The following is a 6,232-nucleotide window of genomic DNA, read 5'->3' as shown; positions in this document are numbered from 1 at the left end:
GGACTTTTAAAAGTCTGAAAATGTGATAACTCTGGAAATCATTTTCTCCTCCTTTCCCAGGATTTAGTGGCAGTTGTTTTTGTTTTTTTTATTTTGTTGTTTTATTTTTATTGTTGTAGGCTGTCTCTGGGCCAAGGATTAGCCTAAGGTATAAACTTAAGGTTCTCTCAGGTCTTTTTTGAGGTTTTCCCAGGCATGTGTGGTGACTTTGTAACTTCCTCCATATATGCAATTGCTTTTGAATGCCCATCTTATGTCTGGCTGTCAAAAAATGAAGAGAAAAATGAAAGCATAACAGAAAGACACCAGTCCTTTAAATCCTCTGCAAGTCACTTCATCAGGAGGGGGAGAGGATTACAACAATGGGGGTAGGTATGTAACAATGACTGCCTGCTTCTCTGTCTGTACCACTATGCTCAGAAGCAACAATCAGTGATCAGAGCACAGATCCCTGATATTTGGAGGACAGTCCTTTGTTTCTACCCTGGTTCCCACAAGCTATATGCTAGGTGTTTCTGGAACTTGCTCAGGGCTGCCTGACACAGGGGTGGGAGGTAGGGGATGGGTAGCTGCTACTGTGCTAAGAGCTGATGTTGGCTGAAACTAACAGCTATTTATCATCCAAACCTTTGCCTAGAAGTTGAAAGCCTTCAATAGCCTTAGTTACATCAGACAGATTCTGCCAATGCAACTGATGTCTAGGTGGAGAGACACACCCCAGGTGCTTCCTACTCTACCAACTTCCCAGAATCCTCTCCTCAAATGATTTTTTTAATATGCAACAGAAAAGGAAAACATGCTACAAGAGAAATGGCATGTAATTGCAAGTGCTAGTCCTTGAGAAAGGCCAAAGACAGGCTCCAGAGCACAGGGGAAGCATTCACCTTTGCTGGGAACAGGGAGCTTCCATGTACTATAAAAGGAGAGAAGGCTGAAAGCAAAGAAAGTTAGAAATGATGGTGGAAATATGTGTCAATGTTGATAGATTTAGTGATCAGGAGAAAAGGAAGTACCTGTCATTGTTTTAAATTTTTCAATACAATGTAAGGGGAAGTTATCATCTGAGAATGATGAGAGAAGGGATTATTGAAGGTTTGAAAAAACGGAACATATGAAATAGTCACTTTTTGTGGACAGAAAATCAAATGTATACGGTTGTTATGTAAAACCAATTGATCTCTTGAGATTTAAGATTTGAATCATGGCTGTCTGCCCTTCTCTGCCTGGTTCCAGTCAGCTAGTTGAGGAAGTCACAGAAGAATAGCTAAGTAGTACACTTACTATGTGACAAAGATCAACTAACTGTCCCAAATACTCCCCTTTGAGTAACAGAATGCCCTGAGTTTCAGCTGGTCTTGTCCATTATGAGATTACATTTCTTGATTCTCCTTTGCAACTAGGTGTCACCCTCTGCTTAAGTTTGAGTCATTGGGTATGAGATGTGATGTATGCAAATCCTGGAGGCTAAAGAGGTTCCTCTTTACTTGCCACAGACCTCAGCAAGTAACTATTACCAATAGTTCGTAAATAGCGGAAGTAAAATCAACAAGTCACTGAAGTAGTAATTAAAGTTTATTGTGCATACACCAAAAAGGCAGTTTGCAAACCAGGAGTACTGGAACCAAAACATGGAATGAGGCTCAGGCATATTTTATTATAAAGCAGCTTATATAGTGAAAAGGCAGAGACTATTTATTCTTCACAGTGATTGGTTATAATATTAGAATTTTCTTAAGTGGTAGGGAATTGGTCAGTTACCTCATATCAAACTTGGGAAACAATTCAGGTTTTGCTTATGATTTCCGAAGGCATGAACAAGAAATGACCCAGGTCAAGTTAGTCTTGCGGGATAAGCTAAATTAAGCTTTGCCTGATTAAACTGGTTTTGTCTGCTTAGGGAATTTTCAAGGTTGCTCTCCATTTGTTTTTTATTTTAACAATGTGATGATGGACCATTAAACTTAAGGGGATAAGTGGGAAGTGTATCTGCAGGGGTGATGGATAATGAAAAAATGATAGACTCAGTAAATTAGAAATTGTGACGAACTTTTAAAAATTGAAGGAACGTATTTGATATAGAGAACACTTGGAAGTGTTCAGGGAGTGGGGTAATTGTAACTGCTCTGCAAGTATGTAACCATAGGAATTGGCAGCTGAAGTGAAACTGGAAAAACATCATCAGAGGGGAGACGTACAGGAGCTAAGAGACCTGAGTATTGGTTTGGTCAGACTTCAAGAATGGCAAGAGGAGTAGGGATGGAGAAGAAGAAAGACAGCCAAGTGCTGAAATTTCAGCAAATGAGGGAGACTTGGAGGCCAATGAAACAGCAGTATTTGGGGTTATAGGGTCTGATAGCATGAACTTTGAAGGATCGAAGTTTTGAAGAGGAAGGAGATTGGTTTATGAAGCTGCAATAGGAAGCAAGGAGGATACTGTGGTTATCTCTCATCTTCAAGCACAGAGGCACATGGTATAAAACAAAAAAATAAATGCATCCTTTTGAGAGGACTGCAGGGCAGGGGAAGTAGGACCCTTAGGGGCTAACTGGGTTTCAGCCAGGGGATGGAAGTAAAGGGCATGTCCCCAGAGGATATCATAGATAAAGTGTATTAATGACATGTCCAGTCTTGAGGGCACAGGAAGGGCTCATAGAGTGAGGGAGGAGCTGGAGAGGGTGTCATGAAATGGATTGGGGTGGGGTGGTAAAAAGAATTTGGACTTCTAGTGGTGCCTGAGGCAAATGCAAACGTGAGGTGTGTTCACATAATAGTCTTGGTCCAGTTAGAGGGAGGTCAGGAATTGATTTAAGGTGGGAACCGGGGATGACTCTTGCAGCCAGCTGTGGTCTGGCAGCTAAAGGGATGAGCAAAGACATTTTGTGAGCATTTGCCCTCTTAGTTTGCAGTGATGAGGCAGCCAAAGGAACGGCAGTCTATCAAGAAGTGCCAGGAACTCTGTTAACTGACATTATCTAAAGCCTCTAGCCTCAGTTTGTTTGCCAATGAAATGAATGGAATGGGGATAATAATGGTACTTACTTGATAATTACTAAAGTTAAATATGTAATAGATTGTATTAATGGTTCCATTCTTCACCCCTCCTTATGTGCACATCCTTTGCCTATTACTTTGCAATACACCAGATAGGTGTAGTCTATTTTCCTAACCTTTAATCGGGGCCTGGGCATGTGACTTGATTTGGCCAATAGCATTTGGTAGAAGTGATGGGGTGCCATTTCTAACCTTGGGCCCCAAGAAGCCCTTGTATTTCCTTTCTTGCTCTTGTGCTGCTACCTCTCCATGAAAATAACATATCTGGGCAAGCCTATTGGTTCCAAGAGGAGTATAAGAGACACATAGAGTGAATTTGTCTTATAAAATAAAATGCCTTAGCCAACCCCAGCATAGAGAAGAGCTCCCAGCCAACATGTAGACACATGAGCAAGCCCAGAATGGGTCAGCCAATCCTCAATAGACTTACAGATGTGTGAGTGAGCTATAATAATGAAGAAGTGTTTTCAGCACTGAGGTTTGGGGTGGTTGGTCACACAGAAACAGCTAAGTGATATGAAATAGAAAGCATCAAACATAGTACATGGCATCTGGTAATCACTCAATTAATGTTAGTGTTCCACTCAGTGTGGCTCTGTAACAAATTATCCCAGCACTTATTGGCTTGAAACAATAGTGTATTTGCTAATGGATTATGAGGATCAGGAAGTTGGACAGAGTGAAGCAGGAATGGCTCATTTCTTTCTCTGCGACATCTGGTGCCTTAGCTGGAAGATTCTAAGTCTGAGGGCTGGAATCATCTGAATCCTCCTACACTTATGTGTTTTGGTTGATTCTGGCTGTCAGCTGTGACCTTAGCTGGGACTGTGGACTGAACACCTACATGTGTGGTTCCTGGATGTGGCCAGGGTCAAGAGAGGCAGGCAGAAGCTGTATCCCTTTATGACCTAACCTGGGAAGTCACATAGCAGAGCAGGCACTCTGCTCCATCGGTTGAAGTCGTCATAAGCCCACCATTCAAACCCCAGATTCAAGGGATAAGGAAATATATTCCATTTGGTGGAGGCTGAAGGCTCTGGAGGAACATAAAGGATGGAAGTAATGCTATTCACTGCATTCATTTTGAGAAAATATAGTCTGCCATAGTTAGCCTTTTTTTAAAAACCATTAGTTCTACTATTCTATTAAACAGACATACTGATTGCATCTAAATCCACCATTCACACTTCATTCTGTCCAAATGGCATCCCCTACTTGGTATGCAATTGCCCTCCACACTGTGCCCTACTTTGCCTTTTGAAGTGGTGCCCTTTCCTTCAAGCTGGCTCAAAAAACATCCCTTCTCCAAGTCTTTCCCCTCATTGTAAAAGCACACTTGATTTCCTCCCTGAATTTCTAAAGTCTATGATTTCAGCACCAGTTATGTAGCACTTGTTATATTAACCTTGGAGTATACATTACCCTCCTATATCTATATAATTCTTTTTGAGCTCGAGTGATAATATTTGACAGTTTAACATACTTAGTAACTAAAACCAATTCTTTTGCTTATCTTAACAATTCCCTAAATGTTTATTGTTTTTGCTGTTGATGATAATATCATGGAGTATATCACTATGAAAAAGAATACCCTGTGGTATCATGACAAATGCAACTTTGTAAGTTCATGTGAAATATTTCTTGTTGCAAGTGCACTGCTGTATATAGCATGTGTAAATGTGGCACAGTCTCCCAAAGCCCCTCATAGGAACATTTCTGCATATGCTTAATATATACATATCATCCTTTCCTAAAGTGTCAAGATTAAGGATGAGCTTATTCTCAGTGTGTCCTTCAAACTTACCCCCTTTATTGCCTTCGGCTTTCCATTTGTTTCTCCTCTTTTTTCCCTTGAAATCCTTTAAACATCTTTGTTATTTCCCACAGGCTCACCTCCTTTCCTTTTAGTGTTAATGGGATTTAAATAAAATATTAAGACATTCAGTTACTACTCCTATAATACCTTATGCATGGATTAATGTTGCTATAAGCTGTAGGCTTTGGATATTTTCATGTCTATCTTCAAAGAATAGATCTCCACAAGCTCCTAACTTGGGTACTAACTTTAGAACCGAGAAAGCCACATACTGCCAGGTAGTTGCCACAGTGCATAAAAGGATTCGTCTGAGAAGATGGAGGTAAAATCCAGAGCTTGATTATATTGCCATATTCTCCATGTTCTGATGAGGGACTTGGTCAGCCCAGAAAGCAGGTTGCACTTTAGTAATTCAAATGGTGTCAAATGTGCTGCCCTTGGCCCTGAGGGTGCCTTTGCTATCAAAACCCCTTTCTGAGCTGGGTATTCTGGCATGGCTTGACCATGTCTCATTTTAACCTTGGATCCTAATATAACAGAGTCAGTGCCTCAAATATTGATCAGCATTATTCCTAAAGAACAAGTATTTTGAAGATAAGTGATTAACTACTGTCACCTGGATCTGGGTTGATCCACTCACAACCTTCCTGTAGGTGGCAGAGTAGCACAGATAAGAGCTTGGACTCTGCAGTTCGGCATGTTCCACGGCCTATAAACTTAATCTCGGGTAAATTACATGACCTCTTTGTGCCTTGGTTTTCTTACCTGTAAAATGAGGACAGTGCTAATGTCTACTTCATAGAGTTGTTGGGAGGGGTAAGCTCAATAATGCATATAAGACACATAACAGAGCGCTAGCCATCGAAATTATTGTTGGGTAATGCAGAGGGAAGCACAGTGAGCTAGCAAAGGAATTTATAGGTTAAATATTAAGCACGTGAAAATTTTAAGATGAGTACTTTAGTAGTGGGGAATATGCATGTTGTGTCTTACATTTCATTAGTAGAAATGAAATGTGTGAAGAGGAGAGACTAGGGTAGAAGGAGGTGGAGGCTATGATGACAATGTCTACTGTTCAAAGGGGCCAACTTTTGGAGGTCCTGTCTCCACATCTCTCAGGGCACATTAAAAATACTTCTAGTCAGAAACAAGTACTCAAAAATTTTACTGCCAAGATCTAGAGGGTTTTGGATCGATCAGTTCCTGCTATCTCTAGTTTTCTCTTCTGTGTGAGATTTCAGCCAACGTAGAGTTGGGAAGGCATATTAGCTTTCCCATCACTGAAGCACCAAATGGTATATAAAGTGAAAGTCTCAGAGCCCAAGAAATGTCAGGGTTTTAGAGATGAGGAGCACGTTGGCTTCA

The sequence above is a fragment of the Manis pentadactyla genome, chromosome 11, assembly GCF_030020395.1.
Source record: "Manis pentadactyla isolate mManPen7 chromosome 11, mManPen7.hap1, whole genome shotgun sequence".
NCBI classification, from domain to species: Eukaryota; Metazoa; Chordata; class Mammalia; order Pholidota; family Manidae; genus Manis; species Manis pentadactyla.
Note: the sequence above shows the minus strand (reverse complement) of the source record.